Source organism: Peromyscus leucopus, chromosome 7 (genome assembly GCF_004664715.2).
Source record: "Peromyscus leucopus breed LL Stock chromosome 7, UCI_PerLeu_2.1, whole genome shotgun sequence".
NCBI lineage: Eukaryota > Metazoa > Chordata > Mammalia > Rodentia > Cricetidae > Peromyscus > Peromyscus leucopus.
Window position 1 is genome coordinate 13,255,184 of NC_051069.1, and position 18,409 is coordinate 13,273,592.

Consider the following 18,409-nt stretch of genomic DNA (forward strand, 5'->3'; position numbering starts at 1 on the left):
TGACAGTGTAATTTTTAAAATGTGGAACCAAGACTAAAAAGAAATAGTGTCCCCCACAACACTATTGATATTTTCTTCATTTATTTCAAATAATTTATACAAAAAAATAGCCGGGCGGTGGTGGCGGCGCACGCCTTTAATCCCAGCACTCGGGAGGCAGAGGCAGGCGGATTTCTGTGAGTTCGAGGCCAGCCTGGTCTCCAAAGCGAGTTCCAGGAAAGGCGCAAAGCTACACAGAGAAACCCTGTCTCGAAAACCAAAAAAAAAAAAAAAAAAAAAAAAATTGGGCACACATTAATTAGGACACTGGTGACAATTTGCAATGCATATGGGATGTAAAAGCCAAAGATGTGGGGACTGGAGAGTCTCAGCGGTTAAGAGCACTTGACTGCTCTTCCAAATGTCCTGAGTTCTATTCCCAGCAGCCACATGGTGGCTCACAGCAATCTGTAATGGGATCAGATTCCTTCTGTTGTGCATGAAGACAGAGCACTCATATACATAAAATACACAAATACATAAATCTTAAAAAAAAAAAAAAAAAAAAAAGTGATTCACCCACTGAAACTGATTTCAGCTACTTCTCTTTAACCCTGACCCCAGCCTTCATGGCCCAAAATAACCTCGCCAGTCAGCAACCACAGAGGTGGTAACTCAGTTCCCTGGAGCCAGGAAGGGGAAGACAGCAAAAGTGTACAAGCACGTGAATGAGAGCTGAAACAAGTTAGAAAAAGAAAAAAAAAATCCATTTCAAGTTAGAATGTTTCAAACCAAAAGACTTCAGGAAGATAGGAGGCAGGAAAGATGTTAGGAACCGGCAGAGAGCCATAGATGAAACCCAGAGAAGGAACAGCAAGTGCAGATTGAGACAGGCCACCAGTGAGATAAAGGTAGCAAAGCAGAATCCTGTCAGTGACTGTTGACTTAGGCGGCTGATCAGACCATCGAGAGTCAGCCCTCTCTAGGGACAGTTAGTTGCCTTTCTGCTAATGCAAAGTATGCTTGTTTGCTTAAATATCAGACTGTCTCCCATTCAAAAACTAATGCATTTGAGAGCAGTCTTGACTAATTCCCTAAGGTTTGTCGCAGAAATGAATCCTTTTTTAACTAAGCTATTAAGTATTTAAAAATACAAAAATATACAGTCTCTTTTTCCAAATACATAGCATGGTTGAACTAAGCCCCAAGTTAGTCCCTTTAAAAAGCTTGAGTAAGCTTGGTGAGATGGCCCAGAGGGTTAAGACAATTGCCACTAAACCTGATGACCTGAGTTTGATTCCCCAGGTCAAACTTGGTAGAGAGAGAGAACTGCCTCTTTGTAAGTTGTCCTCTGTCTTCCACAAGTACATAATGACATGCATATATATAAATAAATAAGTGGTCAGGCAGTGGTGGCACACGCCTTTAATTCCAGCACTTGGGAGGCAGAGCCAGGGAGATCTCTGAGTTCAAGGCCAGCCTGGTCTACAGAGTGAGATCCAGGACAGGCACAAATACTACACAGAGAAACCCTGTCTCAGAAAAAAAAAAAAAAGTGTAGTAAAATCTTTAGTATATCATTTGAAAATCTTGGCATTGTAATAACAGATTTTGAGTTGACATGTAGTATTTCACTAGATACTAGGATAGTCTCTTAGGTGATGCACCTGCTTGACCATACACAATGTAATACTAATAATACTACACTACTAATAATATAAATAGGTTAATACTATTAATATAATACTATTTTGATTTCAAATATCCTATTTGCTGCCCCATAAATACATTCACATTTGTCCAACCTGGGTCCAATATGGAACTGAGAGGTTACCACATATAAACCTATCATTAGCTAGCAGTATATGCACATGCACACACATGTATGCACTGTATCAACAGACTTTCTATTTGTTGCTATCTACACAAATACATCCATCCGTATTAGCTACAATGTTGAAGTTCATAAACACTGGTTCTGACTGAAAAGGAATAATTTAAAAATTATTAAGTGTATTATTATTACTAAGTGTATTATAGTTCTGGTATATGCTTTATTTTTACTATACTACAGATGTCTTTTGAAACAGTCTTGCTTTATAGTCCAGGCTATATCCTCAAACTTGTCATTCTCCTGCCTCAGCCTACTACATGCTAGGCTTATGAATGCGCAACACCATAGCCAGCTGATGCTGTAATTTTTATAATCTTCATATTGATGGTATGTCTTAATAATAGTCATTCTATTTAAATGGCAAAGTATAACTTCTCAGCTACATAGTTACTTATATCACGTATAAACTAATTGGAGTGGAGTGCTTGCTGCATAAGCATAAAGACCTAAATTTGGATCCCCAGTATAAAAACCCGAGTATGGTGGTGCACATTTGTAATCCCAGTGCTGGAGAAGTGGAGAAGGGAGGGCCCTGGACAGTGGCTAACCAAACAGTCTAGCCACTGGGTGAGCTCCAAGGTCAGTGAGAGGCCATGTCTTAAAAAATAAGATGGAGCCAGATATGGTGGCGCACACCTTTAATCCCAACACTTGGGAGACAGAGGCAGGTGGATCTCTGTGAGTTTGAGGCCTGCACAGAGGAATAGTCTGGTCTGCACAGAGAAACCCTGTCTTGAAGAAATAAAAATAAAAATAAAATAAAATAAAGATGGAAGTGACAGAGGAAGACATCCAGTATTGACTCTGTCCTCCAAACATGCAAATATAGGAATGCATACACATGCTTGCACCACACATACACACATACACACACACACACACACACACACACACACACACACACACACACACATTTCTATCTATACAAAATAATTTTTTCTTTTTTTTTTTTTCTTTTTTTTTTTGGTTTTTTGAGACAGGGTTTCCCTGTGTAGCTTTTCAACTTTCCTGGAACTCACTTGGTAGCCCAGGCTGGCCTCGAACTCACAGAGGTCCTCCTGGCTCTGCCTCCTGAGTGCTGGGATTAAAGGTGTGTGCCACTACTGCCCGGCCTTTGTATTTTTTTTTTCCAAAATAATTATAGTAGAGTTTATGCTGTGGTGTTAGAGCAATGGATTCTTTAATCAAATCTAAGCTCTCTTGGTTTTAAACATTTTTAAATTGTTTTAACTTTATTATTTTCATGTGCATGAGTGTTTTGCCTGCATGTATGCATGTACACTATATGCATGCCTGAGGTCAGAAGAGAGTCTGGATCCTTTGGAACTGAATTATAGTAGCTGAGTTACTGTCTGTAAGCCACCATATGGGTGCTGGAAACTGATCCTTGGTCCTCTGCAAGAGCAACAAGTGCTCTTGACTGCTGAACCTTGTTTTCAGCCCCAGTTATCTTTGTGTGTGTGTGTGTGTGTGTGTACCAGAAGTTGAACCCTGAGCCTCACACATCCTTGACTCTACAGGCTGGGCTACACCTTCAGCTCTATTATTTAGTTTTTCACTTTGGGGAATTTTTGTTTGTTTTGTTTTGTTTTTCGAGACATGATTTCTCTGTGTAGCCCTGGCTGTCATAGAACTCAGAGATCCACCTGCCTCTGCCTTCAAGTGCTGAGATTAAAGGTGTGTGCCACCACAACTGGCTTTTTTTTTTTTTTTAAGACAAATTCTCACAACACTAGCTGTTCTGGAACTCACTATTTAGACCTGGCTGGCTTTGAACTCACACAGATCCATCTGCCTATGCCTCCTAAATGCTGTGGTTACATTTTTTTTTCCTGAGGTTTCACTTTGTAGTCCAGGCTAGCCTGAAGCTCACTATGTAGCTAGTGCTGGCCCCTGGACCTTGCAGCAGTTCTCTAACCTCAGGCCCCAAGTTCTGGGATTTGAGAGTGGAGCCACCATGCCTAGCTAATTATAAATTTATAAATAACCAGGTAAATTCAAGATTCAGGGCTTCATCTGTGGAGCAAAGCTAGTCTGTTTAGGTAGGTAGCATGAGGATTGAATAGCAGTGTGAGGCCTATGACAGACACAAAACATTATTTCCCTCTGTCCTCCCATCTACTTGCATTGGTTTTAGCAAGGCATGGTGGCACAGACCTCTAATCCCAGCTATTCGAGAATCTGAAACAGGAGTGTAAATACAAGGCCAGCCTGGGCAACTAACTCATAAAGACCTTGTCTCAAAATAAAAAAGTAAAAAGGGCCTGGGCAGTGGTGGCACACCTTTAATTGCAGCACTCAGGAGGCAGAGGGAGGCTGGTCTCTGAGTTCAAAGCCAGCCTGGTCTACACAGCATGATCCAGGACAGCCAGAGCTGCACAGAGAAACCCTGTCTCAAAAAAACAGAGAGAAGAGAGAGAGAGAGAGAGAGAGAGAGAGAGAGAGAGAGAGAGAGAGAGGGAGGGAGGAGGGAGGGAGGGAGATAGTTCAGTGGTAGAGCACCTGTCTGACATGCACAAGAGCTTGAATTTGGTCCTAGTTTCACACAAATACAAACAAGATTAATGTTAGATTGCCATATGGTTATTAAGTGGTCTGATGAGATGGATGTGGGGGGCACTCAGGAGACAGGAGGATCTGGGAGTTCTCGGCCAGCCAGGAATATATAGTGAGACCCTGTCTGAACAACAACAAGCCTGATAGATATTATAAGCCTGATGAATACAAACAAGAAAGTTATTCAAGGATGATAAATACCAACAAATAACCTATATGGCATTCTATTTTACACAGTTAAATACTTCAAACGTGCATACAAATACATGTGCTATATATTGCTATATTTTAAAGTACTCGATACATTATATATTTTATACACATATAGTCATTTTTATCGTTGGGTTGTTTGGGTTTTTTTTTTTTTTTTTTTTTTTTTTTGGAGCAGGGTAGTTTCTCAAACTATCTCAACTAGCCCAGGCTAGCCTCCAACTTGATAAGTAGTCACACCTTGAACTTCTGATCCTGAGGCCTCCACCTCTGGAGGGCTGAGTTTACAGGTGGTATTCCACCACTCCTGGCTATTCTCATGGCTTTTCTAGTTGGTATTACTCCCATTTCATAATAAGAAATAAACTCAGAGAACATCAATCTTGTGGCCTCTTTGCACCAGTCCCTCCCCGCCCCAGAAAACAGTGGCGAGAAGGCCTTGCTTCAACATTTTCCAATGCAATCCTGCTTTCCTTCTGGATTTGACATGTTCTGCTGGTGTGCTGCAGAAGCCAGGAGTAACTGCCATATAACTGTTAAGCAGCAGAACCTGAATGGTAACTGGCTTTGTTTTATACATTAGGTCATCTTTGGACCAACTCCTGATGTCGATGTACTGATCTGAAGTTCTGAAAACACCCTACAGTGCACTTCCTAGTTTAAATGGACTTTCATAGCCTTATATATGAAAGATAGGGAATAAATCTGTCAAACAATCAGGACGAAGCAAAGACAAAATGATTTTATACAACATAGGGCAAATTAGTCACCAAGTTCCAACATGAGGCTGAATTCCCACTGAGGAAAATGAAGTGTTAGATGTACTTAAATAAAATGTTCCTGGGGCTAGAGAGATGGCCCAGAGGTTAAAAGCACTTACTGCTCTTTCTTGCAGAGGACCTGTGTTTGGTTCCCAGCATCCACGTGGTGGCTCACCACCATCAGTAACTCCAGTTCCAAGAGTCTGGCGCTCTGTTCTGAATTCTGCTGGCACCAGGCACGCCTGAGGTACATATACATATATACTGGCAAAAGAAAAAACTGTTCTTGAGTAAGAGGCCACTAACTAACATGTCTGTGTGTCAGAGGATGTGGCAGCAGTCTTCGAGGCCCATAGTAGGGGTGAGTTTTTATGCTGGAAAAAAATTACTCTTAAATTCTGTGGTTTGTGTTAAAAGACAAGAGGAGAGCAGCTCTCAGGATCTATTTTCTTCACATACTAGCACCTCGCAGTCCATGTGGAGGACAGGCCCTTTCCCCACAGTGCAAGCTCAGACAAGCCTTCGGAACCAGTTCTGAACCAGGCTCGGCTCTCCCAGCCAGCCTCACTCTGCTCTGCACAGCACCTCACTCATCTCATCACCTCGGCCCTCTCTCCTGCTTCAAAGAAGCATGGGAGCCAACAGAAAGGAGCTTCCCTGACATCAAATCCTCAAACCTCCCTGTGTCTATATGCGTCTCAGAGCCTTCGGTCCTCAGAGCCCGGGCTTATCTCCATCTGTGGACAGGGACCTTGTGCAGACAATTCTTGCAGACACATCATTGCCCTTCACTGGTCCCCGAATAAGATCACTAGTATGTAGTGGGTAGCCATTCTCCAATACTAGTAGTTCTTATTTTATGAGCAGAGTAAGTAGCCTTAAACCCTCCTTTTCAAACGGCTCTTCCTTAAACTGATGCAAGACCCGGTTTTCTCTCCTCTGGTCTCTCTCTTAATGGCCAGTTTCTTCTTCACACCCTGTATCCTCGGGTTTAGTCCCACAGCCCGCTTCTCACTGCACACTTCCTGCGCTCTCCATTACCAGGAGCAATGGTAGATTTTAGTACATCCGACCTGTACTCCTCTTCCACGCTTTGTCCTGTATGTCCACCTGCCTGCTTCATGTCTTGACTTAGGGATGCCATGACACCCTCACATGCACCGAATCTCAGAGCTCAACTCCTCTTTCCCCATCCAACCCGTGCCTCCTCATTCTAGCCAGAAACGTTGGGATCATCCTTGACTTTTTCTCTCACACACTCCACAGCCATCTGCCTTCAAGTCCTGTTGAGTCTACATTAACTATGCTTTAGTCCATGTATTTCTGTCTCTCTGTGTCTATCTCTCTGTGTGTCTGAATCTGTCTGTCTTTCACAGTGTGTCTCTGTCCCTGTCTCTCTCTCTCTCCCTCCCTTCATTCCAAACAACCACTCTCACACCAGGTATGGTGATGAACACCTGTCATCCCAGCACTTGGAAAGCTGAGGTAGAAGGACTATGGCAAGCTGGAGCCTGGTCTACGCAGTGAATCCCAGGCCAGCCTGAACTATGTGATGACATCCTATCTCAAAACAAAGACAAAAACAAACCTCAGAAGACAGCCGCTCTCCCGTCTGGATGACTGAGTGTCTTCTACAGTAATCTCCCAGGGCTCTCATGCTCCCCAGACTCTGCTCCCTCCGTCTTCTGTCAGTGTCTCCAACAGAGATCTAGATAATCTGGTCCTCCCTACTGGCGTTGCCTCCTCACCAGCCCCCTCAATCTTATCTTAGACTCCCTGTCCTTATTTCCTCCAACACACACGTTCTTCCCCTAAAGCTTTCACATAGGACTAAGCAGTTTTATTCAGTGGTAGAATGCTTGCCTACCTAACACACTTAAGCCCGAGGACAGGGAGAGGGAGGCCAGGAGGAGAGTGAGCGCCAGCCTCTACTGGTCCTCCTCAGGGATGACCCAGACCTGCTTGCTTCCCTTGTTTATTCCCAGAATCAGGAATCCTCTCAGTGGGTCCAACTCACATAACTTTTGGTATTGTGTCTCCTCCACTAAGATGTAAGAGAGAGGCCACTGCTTACTACACTACCTAGCATAAAAACACTCACTATAGTTTTGTTGAATGGTTAAATAAGAATAAAGAAGTTGTTTATCAAAGGGGAAAAAAGAAAGAAAAAAGAAAACCATCATCCTTCCATGGCATAGCCCCAGGAATCAAAATGCTACACCAGTCTATGTGAATTTTCTTGCTTGCATAAAACCAAGCTACGGGGGAGGGGTCAGTGAACTCAAGTAACCTGACAGAGAATGAGGAACCCACCAAACTGGCCAATCTGGCCAGGGACATCCTTTTAGCTGGCCTGCTGCTTTCTCGGGGGTTTTCACATTTTACCTAGTTGCAGTGCATGTTGCAAGCACTATTTTAAAAGTGACAAGGAGTTATAGCAGGCCCATTGAGTTTCGTTTTCTAAGCATGGCTGTCCCATGTTGGACAAGGAATGAGTTCTGACTTGTTCAAGCTTTAGGACCCCAGTGTGGTGGAATTGTGTTCCCCAAAATATTGTGTACTCTAATAAATTTATCTGGGGTCAGAGAACAGACAGCCACTAAATACAAAGGCTAGAAAATGGTGGCACTCACACCTTTAATTCTAGCATTCCAGAGATAGAAATCCCTCTGGATCTCTGAGTTCAAGGCCACATTGGAAATAGCCAAGCATGGTGACACACACCTTTAATCCCAGAAAGCCAGCCTTTAATCCCAGGGAGTGGTGATAGAAAGCAGAAAGATATATAAGGCGTGAGGACCAGAAACTAGAAGCTTTTGGTTGGTTAAGCATTTGGCTGGTTAAGCATTCAGGCTTTTGAGCAGTAATTCAGCTGAGACCTATTCCGGATGAGGACTCAGAGGCCTCCAGTCTGAGGAGACAAGACCAGCTGAGGATCCGGCGAGGTGAGATAGCTGTGGCTTGTTCTGTCTCTCTGATCTACCAGCATTGACCCCAATAACTGGCCTCGGGTTTGATTTTATTAATAAGAACTTTTAAGATTCCTGCAACACCCCAGTGCTATAGAGATCCCTCAATAACTTATATTTCAATTTTCTCCCGAAGGGGCCAGAGAGATGACTCAGTGGATAAAGGCATTTGCTGCCAAGTCCAACGCTTGAGTTCAGACCTTGGAGACTTACAGAGTGGAAGAAGAAAACCAACTCCTACAAGTTTGTCCTCTGATCTCTACATGAACACTATACACACACACACACACACACACACACACACACACACACACACACACACGTGTAAATAAAATATTTAAAAAATCAAAATTTCTCCTTGAGGAATAGGAAAACATGGCTTAGACAACGGAGAAACGCTCCAGAAATAGGTATAATTACAATGTATCAACTAAAACACATAGCAGAGCCAGGCGTGTTGACACATTGACTATAATCCCAGCACTTGCGAAGCTGAATCAGGAAGATCAGGAGTTCTAGACTCAGTCTCAGCTACATGAGATCTTGTCTGGGTGTCCGAGCCCTACCCCCTCACAAAAGGCACCAAAGTATATGTACAATCTACATTCTTTCGTATAGACCGCCACCACTGTCTAAAAATCAATTATGTAGCACCATATTGTATGATGTAAAACTATATAGCTCCATCTAGCTCTGCCGGCACCCAGTTTTGCATTTGCTTCCGTGTTGATTGTTTTGAGACACACTGGGTAACCCTGGCAAACCTGCAACTTGCTGTGTGAACCCGGGAAGTCTCTAAGCCTGTGTCAGTCCTCCCGCCTCCCGGGTGCTGGGTCACGGGAGTGCACCATCCTACTCTACACTTACCCCTGAAGTTTAGCAGGTAACTAATGTGGGCTTAGTCCTTTCTACGATCAGGAACTTGTGAGGACTTGGCATGAACTGTCCTATGCGATAATCACTACCGACCCGAAAGGTAAGTTGGGCTGGATAGCTCTTGTAGAGTTTTCCAATTGTCCGTTCATTCTGTGCCCAAAAAGGTAGATTGAGGGACTTTTTAGATTCTGGATTAGGGAGACTCAACCTGTACAATGTTTTATTATCTTTAATTATGTGTGGGTGAGGGTGTGTGTATGTGGGTGTGTGCACATGGCAGCAGGTGCCCACGGGTGCCAGAAGCATCAGATGCCCTGGAGCTGTAGTTATTGACAGTTGTGAGCTGCCTGGTGTGAGTGCTGGGGACTGGGCTAGGTCCTCTGGAACAATGTCAAGTGCTCTTAACCACTGAGCCATCTCTCCAGACAGACCCAACCTGCACAATTTCATCCTTCCTTTGAAAAAGAGGACACTGAGACTTGGAGTTTCCCAAGTTCAGTAAATACAAGTTTAAATGTAGATATACTGATTCCAAACCCTGGATTCCTTTTCTATTGTTGTTGAGGGATAGGGCAGTTAGTTTGTCTCATAGAGCCCAGCCCAAGCTGGCTTTAAACATACTTTAGCTGAGAATGATCTTGGTCCTCCTGCCTTCCCCTCAAGTGCTAGGATTTATAGGTGTGTGGCCCCAAGCGAAGCCAGAACTTACATTCTTAACCAACATACGCTGCTGTATCTTGATTGCTAGTAGTAGTGGTGCTTTTTCTGTTTTATTCAGTAGAGAGGAAGAAATACTATTAGAAACAAAAACTGAATGGAACCTCCCTGATTTCTATGGGGTGGTGGAGCACATTTTTAATCCCAGCATTCAGGAGGCAGAGGCAGGATTCTCTGAGTTTAAGGGCCAGCCTGGTCTACAGAATGAGTTTCAGGACAGCCAAGGCTACACAGAGAAACCATGTCTTGAAAAACCAAAAGGAAGGAAGGGTGGAAGGGAGGGAGGGAGGAACAAAGGGGTTAGAACAATAACTCAGTAGTTAAGAGCACTTGCTACTCTTGCAGAGGACTTGCATTTGGTACCCAACACCCGCGTGAGAGCTTACAGCGATCTGCTACTCCAGTTCCAGGGCATCTTATGCCTCTTCTGATCTTTATGGATACCACACATGCAAGTGGTGAACATGTATGCATGCAAGCAAAACACACATATAACAATAAAGAAATTTTACAAGATGTAAAGCAAAAAAATTTTTTAAAGGATTTATGTTTATGTGGACCAGGAGGATACAAGAGAGATCAATTATTGCAAATAAAAATAATAAAAGAAAAGAAATTTGGAGTTTTCAGTGAATATCTTAGAGTCAGAAAGGCATAGTGGAGGTCAGTGAGATGAGAAGCAGGACAGGAGATTAGGGGCTACACAGCACACAGTCATTGAGAAATTTCTTACTGTTGTAGAAAACAGCTATTCAGTTTCTGGAATCAGACATCTGCACGCTGAATTTGAAACTTTCTTCTGTTTGCCATGGTATTCGTTGTTGTTGTTGTTTCGAGACGGGGTTTCTCTGTGGTGTTTTGGTGCCTGTCCTGGATCTCGCTCTGTAGACCAGGCTGGCCTCGAACTCACAAAGATCCACCTGGCTCTGCCTCCTGAGTGCTGGGATTAAAGGTGTGTGCCAGTGCCACCCGGCGGTGTTCTATTTAGTCTACCAGGCACATCCAACCTTTAGCCATTGTGATATGATCGACAAAGTTCACAGTGGAAACCACACAATTGAGTTACTTCAAAAAACTGAGTTGATTGGGGGGGGGGCGACTATGAAATGGCTCAGCAAGTACAGTGCCTGCTCTGCAAGCCTAGTGGGGAGACCACCACAACCTCCACGTGTGTGCCACGTCTCCTGACTGCCACACATGTGCCGTCTCACACACACACACACACACACACACACACACACACACAATCATAACAAATTAATTTTAATTGTCGAAACCAAAGCTCATTATGTTTTAAGTTTATGATTTACAGTTTTTGTGCTGAGCTGCATTCAGGCTTTCCTTGGTGGCAAGTGGTGGCCTGGGACTCAAGGACCACGAGTGAACACTCCTCAGCCTTTCCTGCAGCGTGACGCCATGGATGGAGCGTTTGAAAGAAGGAAGGGTGAGGCGTGACAGAAGCATTGGGAAGCCACAGAAAGGCCACAGCCAAAGGGACAGGAGACAGTGGCCCAGCGTGGTCGGACCCAGGAAACCAGAAGCAATCTTAGAAAGCCTTAGGCTGCAATCTTGGGGCTTCCCACCACGAAAGGAAATGGGTCTCAGGAATGGCACGTAGGGCTGGACCTAGCACATTTCTGTGATCCCAGCATGCAAGGACACTGAAGGAGAACTGGAAGTTCAAGACTGTCTGGCCTATGTAGCAAGACTTTGTCTCAAAAATCAAAGAGAAGGAAGAGGGAGAGAGGGAAGGAGAGGAAGGAAGGAGAAAGGAAGGACTGACTATAAGTATTAAAATATTTGAGGTTCCAGACTGGAAATTTCTTGGTCACTTCCAAGTCCAAAAGGATCATGAGTGAATCTTGGTATTGTGCACATGCCTATAACTCTTGTCAGCACAACTTGGAGGCCAGCCTGGGCTACATAGTGAGTTCCAGGACAGCTTGGGCTACAGAAAAAGAGTCTTTTTTTTTTTTTTTTTTTTAAGGCATTTGTTGACACGGAGTAAAATGAATTAAACTTGTTATCACTAGTCCTCATCTGTACGCTAATGTTTGACAATTAGCTATCAGGACACCAAGCCCTCCTGGGTTTCCCCCGCCTCACTGGGTGCTGCTCAGTGTCCTCTGCCACTTCCTCCTCCTCTTCCTGATCTCTCAGTGACATGTGCATCAGTCCTCAGGCCTCCAGTCTCTGCTCTCCCAACATACTCATTCCCACGGTGATCTCACCCAGTGTCATCCTAAGTATTACTATAGCCAGGTGTGGTGGCTCAAAACCATAATCCCAGCACTTGGAAGGCTGAGGCAGAGAAATTGCCATGAGTCCCAAGATAATGTAGGCAACCCAACAGTGAGTTTCAGAATAGCCAGCTACACAGTGAAACCTTGTCTCAAAAAAACCAAAACACTTGAGAGGCAGAAGAAGATAGACTTCTGTGAGTTCCAGTCAGAGCTACACAGCGAGACTGCCTCTAAAAGAAACAACCACAAAAGATCTCTCCCAGGCGTCTCCCCCACACTCAGGCACCTTAGCCCATCACTCACGTGACACCCCCACTTGGCTATCTAAAACTGACCTCAGACTTAGCATGTCCAATGCCGTTATTTCTTTTCCATTTGGTTTATTGATTGATTAGGTGGGGTGGGGCCAGACGACAACTCCAGGGCGTGGGTTCTCTTCTTCCACGATGCGCACCCCCACGATTACACTCAGCTCATTGGGTGGCAGCCTTTACCATGACCCATCTCCCCTGCCTCCAACGCTCTACTTCTGACCTTCCTCTCCAGAGCTCTGCTGCCTGTGGATATCTAAATCCTCTCAGGCCACAAGTCACGGAGCCATCCTCAAGTTCCGCAGCACCCTATCTCCAGTCTGACAGGAGGTCTTGCTTCTGAGCTCAGAACATACCCAAGATCAGCCCATTCCACCCATCCCACTTGTAGTTAGATTGGGCACTCCTCAGCCAAAGTGACCCTTGGATACGAGGGCCTTGGGGGATTGGGTAGGAAGAGAATCCTGCCATCAGCCACTCTTCTGTTGGTGAGTTTCCAGGACATTATCTATCGCATCAGTCTCTGTTCCAAAGGGTTCAGATGTGCAGAACCATCTACTTCTGAAGCCTCTTAGGCCAGGAAATTCTTTGGCATCAACATTTCCTGTGGTAAGGAAACAGTTTTTACTTTATCAGCTATTCAAAAAGTCAATAGATTTGATCTGAGTGCTAATAAAATACATGCTGACCTGGGGGTTGTAGCTCAGGGGCTAGATATATAGTTCAACAGTATAGCACAAGGCCCTGGGTTCACAACACACACACACACACACACACACAAATAGCAATGACAACAAGTTTTAAAACCTGTCAATATTCTGAGGTGAGTTTTTAATTCCCTGTCATCAGATCAGTGATTCTCAGTTGGAGACAGTTTTACCCTCTCTATAGGAGATATTTGGCAATGTTGGGGGTAGTTTGGGTTATCACAATCAGAAATAAGGGGTGCATTGGCATCACCTGGGCAGAATCCAAGTGTATGGCTAAGTATCAGACATAAGACAACCCCCTATAATGAAGAATTATCCAGCTCCAAATGCCAGGACTACAGACACTGGAGAACATGATCTAGATTCTTGGCTTGGTCTTAGACCAAAGACCAATAAGTGATTGATCCAGACTATTCTATGAGACTTTAAAACCATCAGCTTATTCATCACTCTTCAGCTGCAGCAGTTCCAGTAGCTCCCTCTTTCCCTGAAGGATCAAGTCTCTCGTTTTCACCCTGGCATTGGATCCTAAGAGAGTTGGCAGGAACTCCGCCTCGCTGAAAGGTTCACCTGCTCCTTCCTCCACACCATCCTTTTGCTGACGTTACCCCACAAGCACATGACTCTCCTCTCATCCAGATCTCAGTCTTTGAAGCCCACGCATGCTGCACGCCCATCGGCCTAGTCAGTCTTACCCATGAGTGCTACATTGTTACATAGCTAATGCCTCTGGCTTGCTCCTCACTAAACTCCCTAAAGGGGATCCGCACCATATCTCAGATTTATCTGTCTCAGTATGGACAGTCAAGTGTGAAAACTATGTTGCTGTATTGAGAGTCGAATGAGATACTGAGCATTAAAGCATATTGTATAGGGCCTGGTGTGCTGTTAAGTGTTCAGAAAATGGTAGTATCCTGGTATCTATAGAAGCGTACATTCAGGAGCTCATAGCAAACAATAAACCACTCTCAAATAGTTATGTGTTGGAGAGAGCATGGCATTCAGGATTAACCTGCTCTTTGGAACTAGCAACAAGGAAAAACTTCCATCAGAAATCCTACACCAATTAATACGCCTTCATGCTCCACTGAATCCAGGAGCAGTGGGTGTCACATTTTCCCAAAGCGGTGCCCAAGCCAACCTTTCTGCATTTAGCAAGTTAATGAACAGCTTGTGAGTAACTCTTGGCCCACTCCAGCCCAATTTAGAACGCTGCCAAGGGGATAAGATATCAATATGCCACAGCCTCTGCTTGGCTGGGGACGCAGCTCTGTGGTGTTCCCCTTCTCCCCCCACCCAAGTGCTTCTGTGTCCAGTCACAGAAGTCTGAGGTCCTTAGACAGAAGTCACGCCAGTAGGACGAGGCTGCACATAGGCCTGCCCTTTCCCCAAGGCAGAAGAGAGAGCCTTGTCAGAGATCCCGGGAGAGAAGTGAGTGGGGGCATCACATTCCAAGCAGCCCCAGGTTTGGCTGCGAGCCAGGTACTGAGTGCCAAACAAGAAGGAACACATTCCAGGGAAGCAAGGAGCCCTGCCGGCAGGAAGGGGCCCAGTAAGCAGGGCCCCCGCTGGGCACCAGGTGCTGCTCATCTGGAAACCAGTCATGCACGGGGAAGGACTCCAGTTTCTCTGGTCATCGGTTCAGAGGCTGAAATGCCTCCTTGTCTCACACACCCTCGGTGGACACGGCGTATGTAACAGTCACGTTTCAAAGCAGCCCCTCTGAGTAAAGGGGGAGAGGGAGAGTGTTGGCATCTCGGTTCACATCCCCACTGGAGCCAGATTTCTTTCATTCTGTGCCCAAAGAGAGGATGCTAGAACAGCAAGAGAGGATGGGGGCAGGGAGCCTGGGTTTCATGCCCTTAGAAATTCAGCTCCCCAGCCGGGCCTCTCCACCGGTGCCGTCCAGACACACCTGCTCTTCACACCAACCAGCCCGCCTTCCAGGCAGCCAAACATTTCAGAAGATCTGGAGAGTCCTTGGAAGTGTTTGCCCGCCTTTCGCCAGGCCGGGGGCAGGGAGGAGGCGATGAGGGGCAGAGGGTTAAGCTATTCCTAAGGGGTTAGATGGCCCCACTGCCTGGCCGGAGAGTCTGCTCTTCCATTACAGGCCAGATTTCATCCAGCCAGGAGATAAGCCTGGAGGGACCAGTGAAGGGATGAAGTCCTCTTGCTGGACTTTGCTGCCACCTAGTGGGGTAGTTTTGCTCTCTCGCAACTTGAGAGAGTCAAGTAATGTTGAGGGGTCTTGAGGCAAACAAGAGACCCTCCTGGAAGAAGTTTCCCTCATCCAGATCTCCTAACTTCTGTGACAGCAGCTGTGGGGAGCTCAGTCCATGTGGCAGGGGTCCCAGTGACAGGGAACTCCGTTGGGAGGGCCGTGCTGGCTACGTGGGCACCTGGGCTTCTTATTCTCAGGACGTCTTGCGTAGACCGAGCCGCACCCCTCACTCCTTACGGCTTTCCACTAGAAGCCACGTCCCTCCAGGACCCGCCCCTTCTGGTCAAGCACTACCACAGAAATACATCTCGTGATTTCTGCCAATTCGGTTAGCTCATTTCACCACAAAACTGAGAAAGATGGGATTATGTGCCCTGTCCGGGAGATGAGAGGTGGAAGTGTAGTTTGAAGAAGTTTCCTGGACTTTCGCTGGGTTTTTCAGAAGTCTGCATCTGGTCAGTCATATTTTCCTGTTACATTCAAATGTTTATTTCTTCTGGTTCCACAAAACACCGTTCCAGCAACCTCTAAACGGCCTTCCACCCTAAACGTTCAAGTCTTTTTTTTTTTCTTTCCCGGAGCTGAGGACCAAACCCAGGGCCTTGCGCTTGCTAGGCAAGTGCTCTAACCCTGAGCTAAATCCCCAACCAAACGTTCAAGTCTTTTGAGTACATATCCAAAAATGAAATGGTTCAGTTATCTATTCTGATTTATTTTTGTTTGTTTGAGTTACATTCATCTTTTCACAGCAACTGTCCTTCCTTCCCTTAGTACTGGGATTGAATGCAGGGCCTTGAGCAAGCCAAGCATTTGCTCTTACAAGCTGCACGACCTCACTCCCTTCAGTACAGTGGAGGCCAGTTGTGCCACAGCCTCATCAACACTTGCAATCTTGTTTGATGGCAGCCATCTTGGGATAGCCTCTCCATGGTTTTTTTTTTTTTTTCTTTCTATAATTTATTTTATGTGCATGGTATGAGGGTATCAGATTCCCTGGAACTGAATTACAGACAGGTGTGAACTGCCATGTGGGTGCTGGGAATTGAACCCAGATCCTCTGGGAGGACAGCCAGTGCTCTTAACCACTGAGCCGTCTCTCCAGCCCCTCTCCATGGTGTTTAATGTGAGTAGAAATGCTGACCAGTTTTTCATTGGTTAATGACTATTTTCTAAAAATCCATTAGGAGAAATATCTATGCAAATCTTTTGTCTATTTTCCAACTGAATCATTTGCTTTTTCTGTTGATATCTCTAGCTAGCCTCTTTAAATTTAGTTTATTATTGTATTATTGTTGCTGTTGTGTATGGTATGTGCAAATGGGCACATGAATGCCATTGTATGTGTGTGTGAAGGCCAGAGGACAATGTCCCTGAGTCAGTTCCGGGGCTCAAACTCAGGTAGTTAAACACACGTGACAAATGGTTTACCCACTGAGCTATCTGCCCAGCCCCCCAGCCTTGTTTTTAAAGTTACTTTATTGACTTATTGTTACTGTGAGTGCACTTGATGTGGGGGTGGTTGCACATGCCTTTGCTCACGTGAAACTCAGGGCACAACTTTGTGGAGTAGACACTCTTCTTCCACCCTTTGTGGGTTCCAGAGTTCAAATGCCAGTGGTTCAGGCTGATACAGCAAGCACCTTCACCTACTGAGCCAGCTAGTCAGCCCTTCAGCCTCTTTTCATTCCACCCCCACCCCCACCCCCCAACTTGCCTGGTATCCCAGAGGTACCCAGATGGTTTCTCTGTTTCTTAGACATCAATGTTCTTTTCCAACTTCTGCAGTCACTGAACCTCTCCCAGAAATGGCGCTTGTCCCCGCTCCTCCTGTGACTGGCTTCTCATCTTTCTGGGACCAGCCAGCCTAAGTGTCCCTTCAGAGGACTTTCTTGACTACCCTGTCTGAAGCCAGTTTCCTCTTTATCTTACATGGCTATGTTTCCTTTATGGAACCCAACATCAAGCTATAGTTACCCTGGCTGTTTGCATATTTATTAGAACTCACCTTTATGTGGAATTTAAGTTGAATGCGTTTAAAACACAGACATCGCCTGGCACGGTTGCCGCTGTATCTCCAGTGCCTAGCGTACTGGCACACAGTCTGGACTCAGTAATATTCGTTGAGTAAATTCACTACTAGAAGGGGGGCATTGTTGGAAGAAAGAAAAAGTTGATATGGTCCAGCGAGAGGGCCAGGGGGTGAGCTGCTTGCTGCGTAAGCCTGCCAGCCTGAGTTCCATCTCCAGACACACACACCATAAGAAAACATTTTGATTAAGTTAAAAATGTGCTATGAGTCAGGCAGGGTGGCACATACCTGAAATCCCAGGACCCAGGAGGTCATTACGGGAAGACTGAGTGTTCGAGGGCCCCCTGGGCGATGCAGCCAGATCCTGTATTGAAAGAAATGTTAAGCGGGGTGGGGTGGGAAGACAGCTCAGTGGATGGAAGGTGTGAGGACCTGAGACCCCTGTCAGAGGCAGATGCGGCAACACGAGTATCTGTAATCTCAGCGCTCCCACGAGGAGACGGGAGGCAGACACAGGAGCATCCCTAGAAGCCTGTGGGCCGGTCAGCTTGGCACAGGCAACAGAAAAACAACAAAGAACCCCTGCCTTTTGTTTGTTTGGTTTTTTTTTTTGTTTTTGGGGTTTTTCTGTGTAACAGACCTGGCTATTCTGGAACTCTCTCTGTAGACCAGGCTGGCCTCGAACTCACAGAGATCCACCTGCCTCTGCCTCCCAAGTGCTGGTGTGAGCTTCCACCACCCTGCAAGAAACCCTGTTTTAAAGAAAATGGGAAGCAAGGTCTGGCCCTGAGGCTGTCCTCTCATCTCCATACCCCTCATGGCACGTGTGCACCCACATTCAAACACACGAATTTGCACACGTGCACACACATACACAAAAACGTTTTTAATAGAATTTAAATTTTTAATTTTAAAAGGTAAACTGGGCATGTT

At 45.4% G+C, this 18,409-nt stretch overlaps 1 protein-coding gene across 1 annotated transcript in view; it reads right to left on the minus strand.

The window, feature by feature from the left end:
• The window catches only part of Myo9a (myosin IXA), a 240,569-nt gene extending 233,419 nt beyond the window's left edge, over positions 1 to 7,150 (minus strand). The window contains exon 1 of the mRNA XM_037207448.1: positions 6,989 to 7,150. The gene's annotated coding sequence lies outside the window, so the exon portion shown is untranslated. The remainder of the gene's footprint in view (positions 1 to 6,988) is intronic.
• Positions 7,151 to 18,409: the final 11,259 nt, after the last annotated feature.